General features: G+C 34.9%; 1 long non-coding RNA gene across 2 annotated transcripts in view; it reads left to right on the top strand.

Moving 5' to 3' along the window:
- LOC122201171 overlaps positions 1-21,721 on the top strand; it is a 234,294-nt gene that overhangs the window by 194,474 nt on the left and 18,099 nt on the right. The window contains exon 4 of one of the 2 annotated variants that reach the window (XR_006194110.1): positions 15,395-15,477. The exons of the other annotated variant lie outside the window; for it this stretch is intronic. This is a non-coding gene — a long non-coding RNA (uncharacterized LOC122201171). Of the gene's footprint in view, positions 1-15,394; positions 15,478-21,721 lie in introns of those variants that run through there. 2 annotated transcript variants of the gene reach the window in all.

Below are 21,721 nucleotides of genomic sequence, written 5' to 3'. Positions count from 1 at the left end.
ACAGCATACAGATCTTTTACATCTTTCGTTAGACTTATTCCTAGGTATTTTATGCTTCTGCAATAAGCAATTGTGAATGGGATCAGTTTATTTCTCTTTCTGTTGCTTCATTATTAGTGTATAAGTGTGCAACTGATTTCTGTACATTGATTTTGTATCCTGCAACTTTGCTAAATTTATGTATCAGTTCCAGCAGACTTCTGATGGAGTCTATCGGATTTTCCATGTACAATATCATGTCATCTGCAAAAAATGAAAGCTTACCTTCATCTTTGCCAATTTCGATACCTTTGATTTCCTTTTGTTGTCTGATTGCTGATGCTAGAACTTCCAACACTATGTTAAACAACAGCAGTGAGAGTGGACATCCCTATCGTGTTCCTGACCTCAGAGAAAAAGCTCTCAGTTTTTCTCCATTGAGGATGATGTTAGCTGTGGGCTTTTCTTAAATGGCTTTTATGATGTTTAAGTATGTTCATTCTATCCCGACTTTCTCGAGGGTTTTTATTAAGAAAGCATGCTGAATTTTGTCAAAGGCCTTTTCTGCATCGATTGACAGGATCATATGGTTCTTATCTTTTCTTTTATTAATGTGATGTATCACATTGATTGATTTGTGAATGTTGAACCAGCGCTGCATCCCAGGAATGAATCCCACTTGATCATGGTGAATAATTCTTTTTATATGCTGTTGAATTCTATTTGCTAGTACCTTATTGAGAATTTTTGCATCCATATTCATCAGGGATATTGGCCTGTAGTTCTCTTTTTTTACTGGGTCTCTGTCTGGTTTAGGAATCAAAGTAATACTGGCTTCATGGAATGAGTCTGGAAGTTTTCCTTCCCTTTCTATTTCTTGGAATAGCTTGAGAAGGATAGATATTATCTCTGCTTTAAACATCTGGTAGAACTCCCGTGGGAAGCCATCTGGTCCTGGACTCTTATTTGTTGGGAGATTTTTGATGACTGACTCAATTTCTTCGCTGGTTATGGGTCTGTTCAAGCTTTCTGTTTGCTCCTGATTGAGTTTTGGAAGAGTGTGGGTGTTTAGGAATTTGTCCATTTCTTCGAGGTTGTCCAGTTTGTTGGCATATAATTTTTCATAGTATTCCCTGATAATTGGTTGTATCTCTGAGGGATTGGTTGTAATCATTCCATTTTCATTCATGATTTTATCTATTTGGGTCCTCTCCCTTTTCTTTTTGAGAAGCTTGGCTAGAGGTTTATCAATTTTGTTTATTTTTTCAAAAAACCAACTCTTGGTTTCGTTGATCTGCTCTACAGTTTTTTTAGATTCTATATTGTTTATTTCTTCTCTGATCTTTATTATTTCTCTTCTTCTGCTGGGTTTAGGCAGTCTTTGCTGATCTGCTTCTATTTCCTTTAGGTGTGCTGTTAGATTTTGTATTTGGGATTTTTCTTGTTTCTTGAGATAGCCTGGATTCCAATGTATTTTCCTCTCAGGACTGCCTTCGCTGCATCCCATAGTGTTTGGATTGTTGTATTTTCATTTTCGTTTGTTTCCATGTATTTTTTAATTTCTTCTTGAATTGCCTGGTTGACCCACTCATTCTTTAGTAGGGTGTTCTTTAACCTCCATGCTTTTGGAGGTTTTCCGGACTTTTTCCTGTGGTTGATTTCAAGCTTCATAGCATTGTGGTCTGAAAGTATGCATGGTATAATTTCAATTCTTGTAAACTTATGAAGGGCTGTTTTGTGACCCACTATATGATCTATCTTGGAGAATGTTCCATGTGCACTCGAGAAGAAAGTATATTCTGTTGCTTTGGGATGCAGAGTTCTAAATATATCTGTCAAGTCCATCTGATCCAATGTATCATTCAGGGCCCTTGTTTCTTTATTGACTGTGTGTCTAGATGATCTATCCGTTTCTATATGTGGAGTGCCAAAGTCCCCTGCAATTACCACATTCTTATCAATAAGGTTGCTTATGTTTGTGACTAATTGTTTTATATATTTGGGGACTCCTGTATTCGGCGCATAGACGTTTATAATTGTTAGCTCTTCCTGATGGATAGACCCTGTGATTATTATATAATGCCCTTCTTCATCTCTTGTTACAGCCTTTAATTTAAAGTCTGGTTTGTCTGATATAAGTATGGCTACTCCAGCTTTCTTTTGACTTCCAGTGGCATGATAAATACTTCTCCATCCCCTCACTCTCAATCTGAAGGTGTCCTCAGATCTAAAATGAGTCTCTTGTGGACAGCAAATAGATGTGTATGTTTTTTATCCATTGTGATACCCTATGTCTTTTGGTTGGCGCATTTAGTCCATTTACATTCAGTGTTATTATAGAAAGATATGGGTTTAGAGTCATTGGGATGTCTGTAGGTTTCATGCTTGTAGCAATGTCTCTGGTAGTTTGTCTCACAGGATCCCCCTTAGGATCTCTTGTAGGACTGGTTTAGTGGTGACGAATTCCTTCAGTTTTTGTTCGTTTGGGAAGACCTTTATCTCTCCTTCTATTCTAAATGACAGACTTGCTGGATACAGGATTCTGGCTGCATAATTTTTTTTCTGTTCATCACATTGAAGATCTCCTGCCATTCCTTTCTGGCCTGCCAAGTTTCAGTAGAGAGATCGGTCATGTGTCTTATAGTTGTCCCTTTATATGTTAGAGCACGTTTATCCCTAGCTGCTTTCAGAATTTTCTCTTTATCCTTGTATTTTGCCAGTTTCACTATGAGATGTTGTGCAGATCGATTCAAGTTACGTCTGAAGGGAGTTCTTTGTGCCTCTTGGATTTCAATGCCTTTTTCCTTCCCCAGATCCGGGAAGTTCTCAGCTATGATTTCTTCAAGTACACCTTCAGCATCTTTCCCTCTCTCTTCCTCCTCTGGAATACCAATTATGCGTAGATTATTTCTCTTGAGTGCATCACTTAGTTCTCTAATTTTCCCCTCATACTCCTGGATTTTTTTAATCTTTTTCTCAGCTTCTTCTTTTTCCATAATTGTATCTTCTAGTTCACCTGTTCTCTCCCCTGCCTCTTCAATATGAGCCGTAGTTGTCTCCATTTTATTTTGCAACTCGTTGATAACACTTTTTTAGCTCCTCCTGGCTGTTCCTTAGTCCCTTGATCTCTGTAGCAAGAGATTCTCTGCTGTCCTTTATACTGTTTTCAAGCCCAGCAATTAATTTTATGACTATTATTCTAAATTCACTTTCTGTTATATTGTTTAAATAATTTTTGATCAGTTCATTAGCTGTTGTTATTTCCTGGACGTTTTTCTGAGGGGAATTCTTCAGTTTCGTCATTTTGGATAGTCCCTGGAGTGGTGCGGGACTGCAGGGCACTTCTCCTTTGCTGTCTTGAATAACTTGTGTTGGTGGGCAGGGCCACAGTCAGACCTGATGTCTGTCCCCAGCCCACCGCTGGGGCAGTCACACTGGTGTGTGCCTTCTCTTCCCCTCTCCTAGGGGCGGGATTCACTGTGGGGTGGTGTGGCCCGTCTGGGCTACTTCCTCACTGCCAGGTTTGTGGTGCTGGGATCTGGCTTATTACCTGAGGTGTATAGGCAAGGTGCACAGCGGTGGGAGGGGCAGCCTCAGCTTGCTTTTCCTTTTGAGATTGCTTCAGGAGGGGCCCTGAGGCACCAGGAGGGAGTCGGACCCGCTGGAGGGATGGATCTACAGAAGCACAGCTTTGGGTGTTTGTGTGGTGCAAGCAAGTTCCCTGGCAGGAACTAGTTCCCTTTGGGATTTTGGCTGGGGGATGGGTGAGGGACATGGCGCTGATGAGTGCCTTTGTTCCCCGCCAAACTGAGCTCTGTTGTCCGGGGCTCAACAATTCTCCCTCCCGTTGTCCTCAAGTTCTCTTGTTCTCCGAGCAGAGCTGTTAGCTTATAACCTTCCAGATGTCAAGTCCTGCTTGCTGTAGGAACACACTCCGTCCGGCCCCTCCGCTTTTGCAAGCCAGACTTGGGGGCTCTGCTTGGCTGGCGGGCTGCCCCTCCACCCGGCTCCCTCCTGTGAGTCCGTGTAGCGCACACCGCCTCTCTGCCCTTCCTACCCTCTTCCGTGGGTCTCTTGTCTGTGCTTGGCTCCAGAGACTCCATTCTGCTAGTCTTCTAGCTGTTTTCTGGGTTATTTAGGCAGCTGTAGGTGGAATCTAAGTGATCAGCAGGACGCGCAGTGAGCCCAGTGTCCTCCGACGCCGCCATCTTCCTGAAGATTATTTTTTAAAGCATTAGCTCATGAATAAGATTTTTGTGTCTAACCCAATAGTCAATTCTGAAACTGGAAACTTCTCAGAATACTTAATAATATATTTTTTTCTATAATGTATTTTATTTCATAGTAAAATATTTATGTGAAATAATACAGAGCTCTTATATTAGTAATCATCAGGAGGTAAATAAAAATTGACAGAAAAGTGATTCATAGTTTGAAAAACACATTTTTGTCCAAAGAAAACCAAAAGTTTATTTGTGAATCTTTAATATTTAAATATATGGCTGCTATGCCATTGAAAAAAATGCAACCACTTTGCTTAATGAGTCAACGATTCAGCTTTCCCAATTACCATTAGAAGGAGAAAAATATATCCTGACATACCAAATCTTAAGTCCTTAAATATCTTTCTATACTTTCTTAAGAAGTATTCAGCAATAACTGTTTTTCCATAGAATGGCCATACTTCATTTGCAAGAATGAAAGACTAAAAGGGAATTTTATTCCAATGTAGGTACATGAATATGTGACACATTCGAAGTACATGCATTAGCATGTGGGCTTTATTAATTCCTAAGACAATTTGTTCCTTGTTAAATTATACATTTTTAGGAAATTATCAATTTTTTCATGCTGAAATACTGTTTCCTAAGACTAATACATATTACATTCTAGGTGGATTATGTGCATATTTTGAAAATATTATTTCCAAAATTAACTTTTGTGGACTAATATTTTACCCCAAAATGCACGCTCTGTTTATGCTCATAATGTGGCAGAATTCTAATTGCCAAAACCAATGGTTAATCTGGTAAAAGCACAAACTGTTTAGAGATTAAGTCTTTTTAATGTTGTATTAGCAATGAAAAATAACATGGACAACAAAAACGAATGAAGAAATAAGTAAATTGCACTAATGATGCAAATAACTTCTCAGGGGAACTTATTTTTAGTGTTTTATTGTTTGTTTTTCTTTTGTTTAATTCTAAGGATACCTATTGGTAAATCCTTAAGTCTTCCTTTTTACTACTTTGACCCATTCATTATATTTTTTGCAGAAAATTTCCTTTTGCTATTAAATTTAAGTTCTCTGTAGAGTTTCATATTGGAATGCAAAACACATGCCATTAGTAGTTTGTGTAAGAGTTTTATGATTGGGTAATGGATATGCTGACAATAAATATATATGATCATAGAGAGTCTTACAGTGCTGAACCTTCAAATATGGGATATTTTGTCCCTAGAATTGGACAACTCTTTTGTGGCTTGACTCCTTCTTGGATTCCCTGAGGTCTCAGTTTAAATACTGTCTTCTTATTTAAGGACTTTCTCAACTCTTGAGAATAAATCCAGTTCACCTGTTCTGTTACTATTTTACTCTGCTGTTATTTTCCTTCTTAGAACTTACAACATATATCTAACTGCATGCTGAATAGCTCCTTTAGTACCATTCACAAGATTGTTTTATCATTGGACACCCAATGCCTACTACAATTCTCAATATATATTTTAATGAAAAAAATTGATACATGAGCTTAAATTCTTCCTGACATTTATAGAAATATAATGCTGTGTTTGAAAGGGATTTGTGCCAAAATCTATCTAACCACCTATGTGATAGTTGACTCTGCTCTAATACATCTCTAACAAGTATGCAGTCACCTAATCTCTGTTTGAACATTGCCTGTGATTGGTCATGTATTGACCCTGGCTGCAGCCCAGTCCATTATTACACAGATTTCATAGTGCAGTCTTCCCTATTTCAAGCTTAATCTGTCTCCATTTAATGTCCACACATTTGCCTCAACTTTGTGGTTTTAGCTATAAAGGAAAAAACATTCTGTGTTCCACATGAAAACTTTCAAATATTTGAAGACTTCTATCATATTTTCCCTGAGTATTATCATATCTAGGCATAAAATTTGCACTTCCTTCAACCATTTCTTTTCAGAATTTGGTCCATGATCTTCCATATCCAGAACACTTTTTAAAAATGAGTTCTACTTTGACTGAATTCCTATTTATGCCGTGGCCTCTTAAGATGACAGTCACGTGTTGACTTAATAGTTGTAGAGTGTAGTGAGAAAAAAAGTGTTGTAGACACTAGTGATGTACCAGACATATCCCCTCAGCCCACTTAATTTAGTGGGCTCTGGTTGAAATTTAATTTAGAGCTCTGGTTGAAAATCTCTGGCATCCTTTTCAATATCCCACACTAAATTAATGTAGCAAAGTCTCTCTGCTCTGCTTTCTCAAAGGCTCAAGGCCACCGACCTGCATGCTAGTGCAACCCAGAAGTTCAGAGGAGACAACCAATGGGGAGTGTGAGTTGATGGATAAATGCCCCACTCTCCTCTTTCTCTGATGGAAGAATTATAAAGGTCCTCTAGTTCTCCATTATTATAACAAGTTCATTTTCAGAATTTGGTTGGTGGGTTTCCTATATCTTGTTCTCAATGTCCCTATTTTCTTACCCCTGGCTTCTTGGATGATCTGACAAATAAACAAGGGTGTTCAAATCTTTAATTCATTGTCTGCTTTCAAAAGTATCTGTACTTGTCAGATAACAATCTTACAGTTTGTGAGATCAAGCCCCATATCTCTGTCTGACAGGGTAGAGCCTGCTTGGGATTCTCTCTCTCTCTCTCTCTCCCTCTCTCCCTCTCTCCTTCTCTCCCTCTCTCCCTCTCTCTCTCTTTCTGTCCCCACGCCCCCTCATATGCATGCTCTTACTCAAAATAAACATTTAAAAAAACAAAAAGTATTAACATTATTACCTGATCTTTTATTTAAAATCAATATCATGATATAAAATTGGAAATTTTGTTATAGATCTTCATTATATTTAAACTTACTTAAATTTTGCTGTAATTATTTCATTTATTCCTTATCAAACCATATGATACTTATTTTCATATTAGAGAGGATGAAAATGATTGTTTGATGGTCTAACCTAGTTAAGTATATATCCAAACCTATATACTAATCTACAGTAGAATGAAAATTGTTTCAAATCTTTCAAACCCCAAAACAATACTTTTATAATACACTTTTATCAGCATTATAATTATGCTCGGAATGATATTTTTATATTCAATTAATTTATTTTTTAGCATTCTATATTTGATTTTTCACTCTGATGATTTAGGGAAACTATGGATTACCTATTAAAACATACAGTTTAAAGGGGAAGGTATCACCAGGTAATAGCTTCCAACTTGGGGATTGTATAATCAAGATCCTCTCTGTAAAAAAATATATATATAATTTTGCAGCAACATACACAGAAAAAAATGACTTTGGGAAACAAATTTTAAAAGGAACTATTGTTTAAAAATACAATCCTTCCACTATTTGCTTAGGTCTAATTAAAAGGTCATTTATTCTATTCCATATTGCCATATTGTACCGATATAACAAGGGAAAAGAATGAATATATCTGCTAACCTCTTTTCTCAAATTATTCCTATCGCTGAGAGTTACGCTAGGGACCCTTTAGTCCTCCAGCCTAATAGCATTATTTTAATGATATGTTATACATATAGTACAATTTTACCTTGAAATGTTTTAGAGTTCTTAGGTAGCCCCTGGGATTTATTTAAAAATAGATTATCAGGGTTAACATTTTAAAAATATTACAGTGTATGTACGTAAGTGTGTGTGTGTGCTTGGCTTTTGGTTTACGGTTTATTATTGTTGCTGTTGTTGCTGTTACTTGTTGGACTTCTGTTTCAAAACAGTTTGAAAAGAAAAAGTAGCTTTCCTCAGTTCTTTATTACTATGTAATGATATATATAAACCATTGTGTGAGCTCAGTTTTTACCTTCTCCTTTATATATTCTACCCTAGAGATACTTGATATATTATCTAATAGATAATAGGTCAATTACCTAATATATTATCTAATAGGTAATTATCTAGTAGGTCAAATCAACATCTCTCTTCAATTATAGACATAGAAAGAGACTGCTTTCTTAAAATCCTAAATGGTGGGATTTCTCCTCAACTACAGACTTTTCTGTTGGTTTCCAACTCAAGCCCAGAGAAACTCCTACTGCCAGTTGGTGCATCCCATTACCACTCTTGTAAACAAACTATTTAGGTTTTGCTTCCTAATTTTTTTTTAGAAAGAAACAGAGAGTGTGAGTGGGGGAGGGGCAGAAGAAGAGAAGGAGAGAGAGGATCCCAAGCAGGCCCAGCACTTTCAGCACAGAGCCCCATGCAGGGCATGATCCCATGAAGCATGAAATTATGACCTGAGCGGAAATCAAGAGTGGGATGCTTAACCCACTGAACCACCCAGGTGCCCCTCCATTCCCATACTTTTGAAAGCCTCTCTTCATACCTTAAGTTTTTGTGTTTCCACTTGTTTTTAAGAGTTTTGTGGAAGACAGGGTTTGTATGTTTCTCATTCCCCTTGTTTTCTATTGATTTCTACAAGGGAATTATGTTCTGCTGCTGCTATGTTCAAACTGGCAGGCATGCTCTAGTGACTTATGCATGTAGTAGATAATCTTATATTTAATTTTAGTGGTGTTTGAAAATAAATAATGGAATCTGCATTATCCTAATGATGTAAATCTATGTAAGAAACCTCAGATGAAACGTATCATATCAATCTTCTAATTTCAGTCTCCATATTTTCTAAAAATCTTTGATTTTTAAATCTAGTTTATTATTTTTCTATTTAAAAAAAGTTTAATGTTTATTTATTTTTGAGAGACAGAGAGAGAGTGTGAGCCAGGGAAGGGCAGAGAGAGAGGGAGACACAAAATCTGAAGCAAGCTGCAGGCTCCACCCTGTCAGCACAGAGCTCAATGTGGGGCTCAAACTCATCAACTGTGAGATCATGACCTGAGCAGAAGTCAGACTCTCAACCAACTGAGCCACCCAGGTGCCGCTAGTTTACTATTTTTTTTTAGTGATTTATCAACTATTGTAAAAGTTTATGTTGACATTTCCCTTATGTTCTGCAGCCATACTGACAACAGCATCGGTTAGGTTCTATAGGATCTTTTGTTCCATATCACTGAAGTCAAAAAGCCACTGCATAGTAAAGCCAACATTGATATTTCTTTTTTCATAATATGTGAAAAGCCCTTTTTTTGAATATTGAAGATTTTGTTTATTTTGGGGGAGTTTTCACTATTATTTAATCAGTGAATGTCATTGATAATCAGAAAAAAAAGGAGAAACCTAATAGCAGTAATAAAAACAACTAATCAATATTAAAATCCATAATCTGACAGCTCACAAACAAAAATCTTTAAAGTTAAAATTTTGTAAAGTGAAAAAAGGGTTTTAAGATAATCAAAGGGATAAATTACCCATTAATTTCCAAAAGAAACTGAAGTTTCTCATATCCGAATTACCATTTTGACAAAATCGTCTCTGCCTCCTCTCACGTTCAGCATTGCCGTACTTCTGCCTAACATGGTTTTTGCTAACAGAATTGGCATTGTGAACTTTTCCAGAGTCCTCTACTTATAAATGTGCTGTTCTTATTCTAATTTTGTTGTTGTTGTTGTTGCACTCTGTGTCAAATAATAAGACGTTGTTCTTTTCTACTCTTGGTTTTTGTTTGTTTTTAAGTGCTGTTGCATTATTCTTTAAAACCTAGCTTACACATCTCTTCTTAAGACTTCACTGATACCTGCCTTTATGCTATGCTTTTGTTATTTTCTTCCTCTCTTTGTGAAATCATCATACTGCAATATGATTTATTTTACTTGTGTATGATCTTAAAATGATGGCATGTTACATTTTTGCATTTACAGATCTGAGAACAGTTTAAAAAATAGAAGTCAATCAGTAAACATTTGGAAAATTGATCATGGGATGAAAATTCCACTAACTGCTTACTAATATGCTGTCTAAAACTGGCTTATCATCTGTGATAAGCTATCTGCTGAGTATTTAAGATGTTTCTAAAATAATTATTGTGCATCTTCTGATTTTTGGGACACACAACCATATAAATCAAACGTTTATAGTTTATTTTTATCTCAACATTATTTCTCAATAACTGGAAATTTGAATATGATATATATTCTCCCCTCCCCAAATTTTGGCTGAAATAATGAAAACAGAATCTCCTTATGGTACCTTATACATAATATCATATTATACAAATATATTAAAAGTAAATTACAAGTCAAAGGGAATTAGTTGAGTACTTGAAGCACTGCCATACATGTATTTTATTTCACTTAATTCTGTCTTATCCTCATTTAATTTCTGTTATATTAAAATATTTAATCATAAAACCAACACATGATAATTCTAAAAGTATGAGACAGCTATGAAGTAGAAATGGAAAGTAAATACCACAATAAATAACACTGTCCATGAGCAGTTACTCTTTGTGATTGGTGGACTTTCTACCAACTTTTCCTTGTTATATAAACAACAATTTAATATTTATAAAAGTAGGATCATATGATACTTAAAATGTTATAATAATTTTCCCTGTAATGTTACATAGGATGTATTTTTCACGCATTATGGACTGAATGTTTAGGTACCCCCCCAAATTCATCTACTGAAGCTATAACCCCCAGTGTGGCTCTGCTTAGAGAAGAAATCTCTAAGTAATTTTGGTTAAATGAGATCATAAGGGTGGGACTCTGATCCCATAGGGATAGTATCCTTAACAGAAGACATACCAGAGAGCTTTCTCTCTCCCTCTCTCTTTCTCTCTCTCTCCCTCTCTCTGTATGTATACATATATATATAGAGAGAGATCTATCTATCTATCTATCTATCATCTATCTATCTATCTATATCTGTATCTATATACAAATGAACAAAGAAGGGGTCATGTGAACACAAAACAAGATTGTGAGTACCTCTACAATCGAAGAGAGGAGGCCTCAGCCAACCTGTCTTTCCAGCACCAGGATTTTGTATTTCTCAGACTTCAGAACTGTGAGAAATAAATTTCTGTTGTGGAAGCCACCCAGCCTCTCGTATTTTGTTATGGCAGCCTGAAGCAGACTAAGAATCAGTTTATACAATATACTGTTAAACATAAGTTAGTTTTATGCTATTTCATTTCATAGTGTATTATATTTTAAATTATTATTACCTAGTACTAGATTTGTAGAATATTTTTGAATTTTCAGCATTTGAACATTTTTACACTTATGCCCTATATATAGCTGTTTCACCTCATCTTAAGATAGATTCCTAGAGCGGTAAATACTTGGTCAAAAAATATAAACATCTTAAAGAATTTGATACATACTGTGTTGGATGAAGATTCAAATCAAATATGGTTTCAAATATGACTTAATATTTTACTAGTTTAATACTCTGAGAAAACCACTGGCTGCTGTTGTAAACACTGTACAAAACAGTCTTCTCCAAAACAGTTTTACATACCTTTGAGTTGGCCCAGGCATGCATACAGCCATACTGTGGTTTGGGGTTGTGGTTTTTCACATTTAAACAGTGGTTGAGAATTTCTTCACTGTTCACTTTGGCTTTTAGCAATTTGCCAATTATTGTTTTCATCAAATACTTTCAGTGTAAAGATATCAAAAAAGAACCAGGAAAATGGTCAAGGAAATAATGCCCATGATTTTATCCAACTCTGTTAAATAATTATCTGTGCCTCAGTCTTTCTCTTGGTTTTCTCAATATCCTTTGAACACATTAAAATTGTTTAGATGTCTGAAAGAGGCATTTTTAGGTCGGATCATTTGCTTCTCTTGGAACCAAAATGTATTTGAATTAAATAACTTTATATGTGGTTATAGTTATGTGTAAATTATATATGTAATACATATATTCGTATATATGTTTATATGTAACTTATATATGTGACACATAAATGTAATGTATATATAAATTGTTACAGCTAACTATAATTATATATTTAGTTTCTAATTATATTTTTATTTTATTGTTCTCAGCCCAGACTTGTTGTATTAAGACACATAAAATATAAAATTTTGGTTAGTGATGTCTTGAGTGATATTTATTACTCAAGTTATTCTAAAAACTAACTTGTTTAGGCTTAGTTACATATCTAAAACCCTAAAATTCATATTTAAAATACATATAAGTATGCTTTACAAGTTTTAGATTAATTGTTATTGTGTACTAGTCATTTTGTAGATCTAACTGGTGCTAAAAAAGGTATGCAGGTCAGTGATATTAGAATAATTAACTTTCTCCACAGCGGGTAGTCCCTTCTGTATGATGAGAATGTCATACTATTATCAGTTTTCCTGCTTACACAGAGGAAGAAGCTTTTTAAATAATATATATCACAGAAAAAAATTCTCATGTTTGATAGTCTGGCATAAAAAAATCAAGGTTTAAGATATTTTCTTAAATTTTTAAGTAAAATTGAGACCTAGAAAAAGCACTATATTTTCCCTATGCCTTCATTGTGCCTAAAATCTTAATGGTTCTTATCAGGGCAATGGGGATGGGGTGCTGTGGTTATGTATCTGAGTTGGAGAAGCAGAGCTGGATATAACACTGTCTCCTAGTTCACACTTGATTGAATATTTCCATTGTTATAATTTCTCACTAAATTGCAGTAACCATTGACATTGTTAGCTGGGCACTCTGCAATGTTTATAAATTACAACATTATTATGAATTAATTTTTTGTGGAAGTTTAATTTTATGTCACAAAAAATTTGGTTTAAATGAGACTTTTAACATGAAGTTATTTAAGTTTTATTTTATATTTTGTTTAAAGAAAGAGTAAAGTACTTTAATAATTATGTGGTTTTGAATTTATATTTAGAGTGTGGGGAGCTTACACACCCTGAAGCTAGGAAGGTTGGTACTACAGACCCAGAACATTTTTCCAGCACATATACATTGAAGGATGAGGGCATGTGTGGGATACATTTCATTCATTACCTCAGATCACACCTCTTGCCTGCTTTCTGAGACTGCCATCACAACAACTTACATGTGTTTCCGTTGTGGTCATGAAGCCAGGTTACTACTGCTGGCTCTGCTACTGACACGGAGGTTACCTATGATGACAGTTCCTAGCCATTACCTCACTTGTCAGCTTATATTGATAGTGCCTTGTTTCAGTTCTGTGTTCAGGGCACTCCTCTTCTAATCTAAGGCTTCCTGTTTGCCATTATTTTCCTAAAACATATGAGATCTGCTCAGACCCCAAGTATGTACCACCAGGAAAGTGGAAGGATTTGAAGTTCTTGAGGCAAACTATGGCCAATGGAAAAGAAATTCTATCAATAAATAATTTTCCCTCTTGTCACTTCCTCTATGATTTTAGTATATTCCATAATAACTTCATAAACTCTCCATAAAAGTTTCCACTGACACCTTAAGAGTCAGCCTGCCATGATGCTCTAGCCAGCTTGGTAAAATATACTTCCTTATACTTGTTCTCCCTCCCTCCCCACTCACTTTTCTTTTCCTATACTCCACTTCCTTGGAAATTTACTTCCTAATAAACTGTTATGACATAAGCATTTCCTCAGGCACTGCTTTTTACTTTCTAAGAAACTTAAGCTAAGATAGGGAGATGAGAGGCAGAATGAAAAAAAAATGTAGGTACGATTTCTGATCAAACATATTAAAGGACAAGTTGTAGACCCTAGAAGCTTTTATGCATAGAAAATATATGAGATATTGGTGAGCTTTATACAGATAAAATAATTCTGCCAATTTTAAGAATGCGTTTCTTATTTGTAGGTGTTGAGGGAAGGGAGAGTAAGTAATAGACTTTGCTACCAAAGCTACCAGATGTACCCTTTCCTATGAAATGTTACATGGATAGGTATTGAAAATTTACGTTAATAGGTTTGTAAAATTTTCCAGTCATTCACCTCCAATTATGAATTAGTTCATTCACTTAACAAATATTTAATGAGTACCTGAGGTGGGCCTCATATGTACTGTATGTGTTCTAGCATGTATTCTAACTGTAACAAGAGAAGTAACTCTGTTTTCATTCAGTAAGTATTATAACAAAAGAATAAAACAAAACACGGAATCTGTAGATGGTGATAACTGACAAGAATAAAAATAAAGCAGGATAAGGGTGTTGAGAAGAAAAGAGAAAAGGTAGGCAGGGCCTTCATAGTGAGATAATATTTGAGCAGAGAGACCTCAGGATGTCTCTGAGAGAATCTGACTGTTGGTAGCCTAATAGGTCTGTCATTAGTGAAGACAATGATACAGGTGGGTAAAGAAGTTATATAATTATAATAAGTTATAATAAAAAGGAGAGGAAACTAGATAGAGGAGAGACTCTTTTCTACCTCTGACTATAATACTAATGTAGTTATTTGTAGTTAATATTATTCTTGATAACCTTGAATAAAGACAGAAAATGAAAATTTATTGAGTGCTTATAAAACATGCCAGGCCCTCTTCTAAGCATTTGACATGCTTGGTCATTTAATCTGCACTGGAGCACTGTGTGTGGTAGGTGCTATTTTATCACCATTGTGCAAGTGAGAAAAATGAGGTTTTGAAACCTTAAGAAACTATTCTGAAACCACAGAGATAGCTGTTACAAAACAGAGCCAGAATTCCTGTTATGAAATAATTAAGTCACAGGAGCAAAAAATACAGCATAGCGACTAGAGTCAATGCTATTGTAATAATGTATGGTGACAGATGGTAACTACACTTATCCTGGTAAGCCTTGCATAATATATAGAATTGTCAATTCACTATGTTGTACATCTGAAACTAATATAACACTGTATAACAGCTATCCTTCAAAAGAAAAAATTCTGAGCAGACACTCCCTGGGCACAGAGCCCAAAACCTAACCACTGTCTTATGTTGTGTGTGTGTGTGTGTGTGTGTGTGTACATGTATATATATATATATATACACATACACGTACATGTACATACATATATATATGTATATATGTATATATATGTACACACACACACAACATATATATATGTATTTATACATATATATGTATTTATATATACATATATAAATACATATATATGTATATATATATATGTATTTATATATATGTACATATATATGTATATACATATATATGTATTTATATATACATATATATATATGTGTATATATATATATATACATATATATATGTATTTGGGAAACCTCTGGTTGAAGTCCTGTTGTGATTTCAAAGGCAAAGAAAATAAGTAGTGAGAAAGAAATAATTGTCTCAATTTTCTTCTCGTGCTTTTTTCTCAAGGCATAGGTAGAAGAGAAAACAAAATAAGTTCATATGTTATAGATTCAATAATACCAACGTTCACTGATCACCTGAATCAAAACTGGTGAGTTTTAAAAGTGTTGTGTTGGCTGCTTCAGATACTATGTCTCCCTCTCTCTTTGATCCTCTCTCTCTCTCTCTCTCTCTCTCAAAAATATGAATAAATATTAATTTTTTTAAAAAAAAGGGGACACCTGGGTGGCTCAGTTGGTTAAGCATTCAACTTCGGCTAAAGTCATGATCTTGCAGTTTATGAATTCCAGCCCCTTGTTGGGCTCTGTGCTGACAGCTCAGAGCCTGGAGCTTGCTTCAGATTCTGGGTCTCCTTCTCTCTCTGCCCCTCCCCCACTCAAGGTCTGTCTTTCTGTGTCTCTCTCTCTCAAATAATGGGTAAACATTAAAAAAATGTTAAATGTTGTGTTGGGTATTTAAATTTTAATTAGTGTATATAGTCCCTTTGCATTTCTGTTTTTGCATTAGCAGTCATCTTAAGGTGAGAGATATCTGGAAATGTTTTTCAGCCATCATTAAATAAAGCAAAATTTCATGAAGCAAACATTATCCAAGAAGTTTGATTAATATTCATGTTTATTTTGTTTAATTACAGAATACAAATTTCACAGTTTAGAATAATAATAGTTTGACAGCTAATTGTTCTAAATAAAAAATTTACATGGTTTTTAAAACCTTATTTCTCAAAAACAAAAATTTTTATATTTCAAAACCTGCCAGAATTATATCTTAGTGAATATTAAGGACAACCTGTTTTTATGTTTACATGAAATTTTGTGAAGTGAGCACATTCTTAAATTTTCTGAAAACATAATTGATTTGAATATTTAAAAGAGAATACTTGTATTTGCCGATTGTTAAACTGAATTGAGGCAGATATGCCTTGATTAACCTTCATGTGGCAGTTTCTTTTAGTTAGCAGGTCAACTACTTTTCTCATTAATGACATTTTAATTCAAATGAAATTTGAATTGAAAGCACTATTGAACATATATTTTGCATTAGGGAGAGAAAAAAAGAGTCCCTCTCTGATATTCTCTTAATAATATTTTCTCTAGGCAAAGGGAGAATTTTTTTAGTTACTATTCTCTCTCTCACTCTCTTCCTCCCTCACCTCCCACAATCATGCTTCCCAGAGTTGCCTGAGATTTCTTTAAATGAAATTGCAAAAATTGTATCTTATGATTAGGTAAGACAATGCTGATTTTTTAAAAATTTGTTAAGTCTATAGGGTATAGAGAAAGGCAATAAGAACTAACTGGCAGTATTTCAGTGTTTCTGTTTTTGTTTTTGTTTTTCTAAAGACTTAAATATTTTACTCCCCAGAAATTAGAAGGAAGTTTATTTATTTGTTCTAAAAGTGAAGACTTTATCTAAACTGAAAGTCTTAATTCAAGTGAGCCTACAAATTATTGTAACTGAAAATTTTTAAAAATCTCTCTATCCATCTGGTAAAGTAATATCCCCGTTATTCAAGGGGCAGATTCTCAGCAACTAAAATATTTTCAAATCTAATTTTTGTTCTATTTTAGGACAGTAGCCAGAAATACACAAAAACTCCTAGTGAAGCAAATTTATCTTCAGGTTTCCTTAGGAACCCTATGTAAAATGGGGCAGCCATTTTACAGACATTTGACATTCTTCACCCAGTGGTAAATAAGTCCACATCACTAAAGTGAACTTGGTGAAATGAAACACTGCCGTTTATAATCCTAAACTGTAGTCAACCATAGAAATTTAAATTATGTGTAGAATACTAAATATTAATGTTTAGAAATGTTTACCAAAAAGTCATTTAAAATACAAATGTCCGTGGTCTTGAAAAATCAGTATTTTTTTCAGATGATATTAGAAAGGTAAATACGTCTACATATTAGAGGCTATATTCTAGATGGAATACTTACTAATGTTTGTGAGTTCATGTAATTTATATGGAATTTAGTGATATGAGTTGAGTTTTCAATGTTCCATGAGTTACATGAAGAACAACTCTAGTTGTTAGTTTTTAACCAAAGCCTTCTTAAACTTGGTGAACATGCTTTAATTTTTAGAATTCCCCCTTAGATATTAGGATATCTTATTTGGCTGACTAGAATGTTGTATCTCAATTCAATCTGATAATATACCTGGCCTTATAATACTTTGTTTAATTAAAATATTACTCTGGGACTGTTGTGGTTTTGCCATAAATGAAATTAGGGAAATGTAGTAATATGCAAGATCGTATGTTTTAAAGTTTAGTCATTTGTGATGTAGAGACAAACAAGTTGTCAGTAAGTTTCATGTGTATTTTCCTTTCCCAGAATCATGTGTGATTTATAATTCATAAAAATTGTTTTAAGGGGGAATAAGAATGCCTACGATGTGATCTCCATGTCTCTCTGGGATAGTTATAGGAGTACTGTACATTTTATTTACTAGCGCTGTATAGTAAGAAGGTACTTAGAAATCTCATCTCTCCTTGAAGCTGAAGGAATAATGTATGTGCATAAAACAATATTTACTACAGTGCTAGGAGGTATATAAATATTACTGCTAGGGTGGCTGATTAGGTTGTCTCAGTGCACTTTCTCTGCTTCTATGTATTTGTGTTTGTTGCTATTTTTTACTTGCTTTATTTTGGCTTTCGATTCCATCTACTTCACAGGCTTTCCAAAATATGACCACTGTGCACTCAAGGTTAACTTAGTGATATGAAAGAGTTAAGCTGTTTGCTTCCATGTTTAAATTACTTCCAGAAAATAACTTCAGCTTTGGAGAGACTAAACCCAAATTTGGAGACACCAGAACACAGGGTTGAGTTTTGAAGTCTTAAAAAGTAATGGGCAATTGGATATGACCTTGATAAAAATGAACAAAGAAGATTTCCCATTTCCAGTTCCCCTCACAGTGTCCTATTACTCTAGTTTGAAATGATAACTATTATAGAACTCATTCACCATGAATGGAAGAATTATCCCCTATTAAAATGTAAATGCCCCGGAAAAGACAGTACAAGAATCAATCAATCATTTATACCTTAATGAGAAGTAGTCACTCAAACTCTCCCAACATTATAGTTATCTGAAATTGAACATTGATAGGATGGAGATGAGACATAAGCACTTTGGGAACCAAAAGTAGGAAGGAAATAAAATAAAAGGAAAAGGAGAGAGTGCCCAGAATAACAGCACTATTTACACTGTTATAAAAAGGTTGACTCACAGGTGACAAACAATTATTGGCGGTAGTGTGTTTAGCTCAAGAAAAGACTGCTATTGTAAAGCCTTCATGTGGCACACTGCCCATAAGGGGGAAAAAATAGTCTCTTTGCTCTCTTCCTTACCTAACGACTACCATTCATGCTGAAGTGTGCTGACATACCACCCCAGTATGGATAGGGATTTGTATCTATTCAGTCAGTTTGAGGGTACTTGATTTAAGAATACAAATATAAACACATGTGTCCTGTATTTATCAGAGATGCATGGGAAACAATTTATAAAAATGGTCTTCACTTTTTAAAATTGTCCTGTGTGTGATTTAAATAAAAATATTTTTTAGATCATGTAAAATGTCTGTGATTAACAACTATTTAGTTTAAATATAATTTTTTTTCAAAAGAATGTCTATTTAGCAAGGCAACATACCTTCCAATTCTTTTGTACTGATACTCTCGGTGCAAATTGAATACAGTAGTATGTTTTGCACAGCAATTAAATAGTTCATTAATCTATCATTGCCATCTTCATCACCAGCTTTGGGTGTGTGTGTGTGTGTGTGTGTGTGTGTGTGTGTGTATTCAGAATTAAACATGAGAGAGTCACACATGAGCAAACAAGTGGTTGGCTTCAAGGACAATTCTTGAAGGCCCTTTAAGAATAATTCTCTCTCCTCTTTCATGATAATTTGTTGAAAGGAAGACAAAGATGTCTATATTTTGTTTATTAAGCAGATATATCATGCATATAATATACGATATATTGTATCATACAATACATTATACACTGTATGTATTATGTTATTATATGTGAACTTATATATGTTATACGAGAACACTTATATTATTGAATTGACACTAGCCATAACAAATTATAATAAAATGAGTATGTGTTATATTAGAATAGTTTAATCAGTTGAGAAATCTCTTTTAGGTCTGAGCGTTCAATAACATGAATTTGATGTTATAATAATAAAGTTCATAATAAAATTCATCTACTAATTTAAGACAATTCAGTTTGTTTGCTTTTACCCAAAAATACTTTAAAAAGTTTATAACTAGTATGACACACTGTACCATGATGTATAATATTTGGCTTGTATACCTGAACAATCAGGAATAAGATCTTATCTCTGTTATTAAGGTATTTTTTAAATTAAATTAAATTTTATATAATTTAATTTCATTTAATTTTAATTTTTTAATTTAATTTTTTAATATGAAATTTATTGTCAAATTGGTTTCCATACAACACCCAGTGCTCATCCCAAAAGGTGCCCTCCTCAATACCCATCACCCACCCTCCCCTCCCTCCCACCCCCCGTCAACCCTCAGTTTGTTCTCAGTTTTTAACAGTCTCTTATGCTTTGGCTCTCTCCCACTCGAACCTCTTTTTTTTTTTCCTTCCCCTCCCCCATGGGTTTCTGTTAAGTTTCTCAGGATCCACATAAGAGTGAAAACATATGGTATCTGTCTTTCTCTGTATGGTTTATTTCACTTAGCATAACACTCTCCAGTTCCATCCACGTTGCACAAAGGGCCATATTTCATTCTTTCTCATTGCCATGTAGTACTCCATTGTGTATATAAACCACAATCTCTTTATCCATTCATCAGTTGATGGACATTTAGGCTTTTTCCATAATTTGTCTATTATTGAGAGTGCTGCTATAAACATTGGGGTACAAGTGCCCCTATGCATCAGTACTCCTGTATCCCTTGGGTAAATTCCTAGCAGTGCTACTCCTGGGTCATAGGGTAGGTCTATTTTTAATTTTTTGAGGAACCTCCACACTGTTTTCCACAGTGACTGCACCAGTTTGCATTCCCACCAACAGTGCAAGAGGGTTCCCGTTTCTCCACATCCTCGCCGGCATCTATAGTCTCCTGATTTGTTCCTTTTAGCCACTCTGACTGGCATGAGGTGATATCTGAGTGTGGTTTTGTATTGTATTTCCCTGATTAGGAGCAACATTGAGCATCTTTTCATGTGCCTGTTGGCCATCTGGATGTCTTCTTTAGAGAAATGTCTATTCATGTTTTCTGCCCATTTCTTCACTGGATTATTTGTTTTTAGGTGTGGAGTTTGGTGAGCTCTTTATAGATTTTGGATACTAGCCTTTTGTCCAATATGTCATTTGCAAATATATTTTCCCATTCCATTGGTTGCCTTTTAGTTTTGTTGATTGTTCCCTTTGCAGTGCAGTAGCTTTTTATCTTCATGAGGTCCCAATTGTTCATTTTTGCTTTTAATTCCCTTGCCTTTGGGGATGTGTCAAGTAAGAAATTGCTGCGGCTGAGGTCAGAAAGGTTTTTTCCTGCTTTCTGCTCTAGGGTTTTGATGGTTTCCTGTCTCACATTCAGGCCCTTTATCCATTTTGAGTTTGTTTTTGTGAATGGTGTGAGAAAAGTGGTCTAGTTTCATCCTTCTGTATGTTGCTGTCCAGTTCTCCCAGCACCATTTGTTAAAGAGACTGTCTTTTTTCCATTGGATGTTCTTTCCTGCTTTGTCAAAGGTTAGTTGGCCATACATGTGTGAGTCTAGTTCTGGGGTTTCTATTCTATTCCATTGGTCTATGTGTCTGTTTTTGTGCCAATACCATGCTGTCTTGATGATTACAGCTTTGTAGTAGAGGCTAAAGTCTGGGTTGTGATGCCTCCCAATTTGGTCTTCTTCAAAATTACTTTGGCTATTCGGGGCCTTTTGTGGTTCCATAGGAATTTTAGGGTTGCTTGTTCTAGCTTCGAGAAGAATGCTGGTGCAATTTTGATTGGGATTGCATTGAATGTGTAGATAGCTTTGGGAAGTATTGACATTTTCACAGTATTTATTCTTCCAATCCATGAGCATGGAGTGTTTTTCCATTCTTTATATCTTCTTCAATTTCCTTCATAAGCTTTCTATACTTTTCAGCATACAGATCTTTTACATCTTTCATTAGGTTTATTCCTAGGTATTTTATGCTTCTTGGTGCAATTGTGAATGGGATCAGTCTCTTTATTTGTCTTTCTGTTCCTTAATTTTAGTGTATAAGAATGCAACTGATTTCTGTCGATTGATTTTGTATCCTGCAACTTTGCTGAATTCATGTATC

Source organism: Panthera leo, chromosome A1 (assembly GCF_018350215.1).
Source record: "Panthera leo isolate Ple1 chromosome A1, P.leo_Ple1_pat1.1, whole genome shotgun sequence".
NCBI classification, from domain to species: Eukaryota; Metazoa; Chordata; class Mammalia; order Carnivora; family Felidae; genus Panthera; species Panthera leo.
The sequence above is the reverse complement of the archived record's forward strand: the minus strand, read 5'-3'. Positions and strand labels throughout refer to the sequence as shown.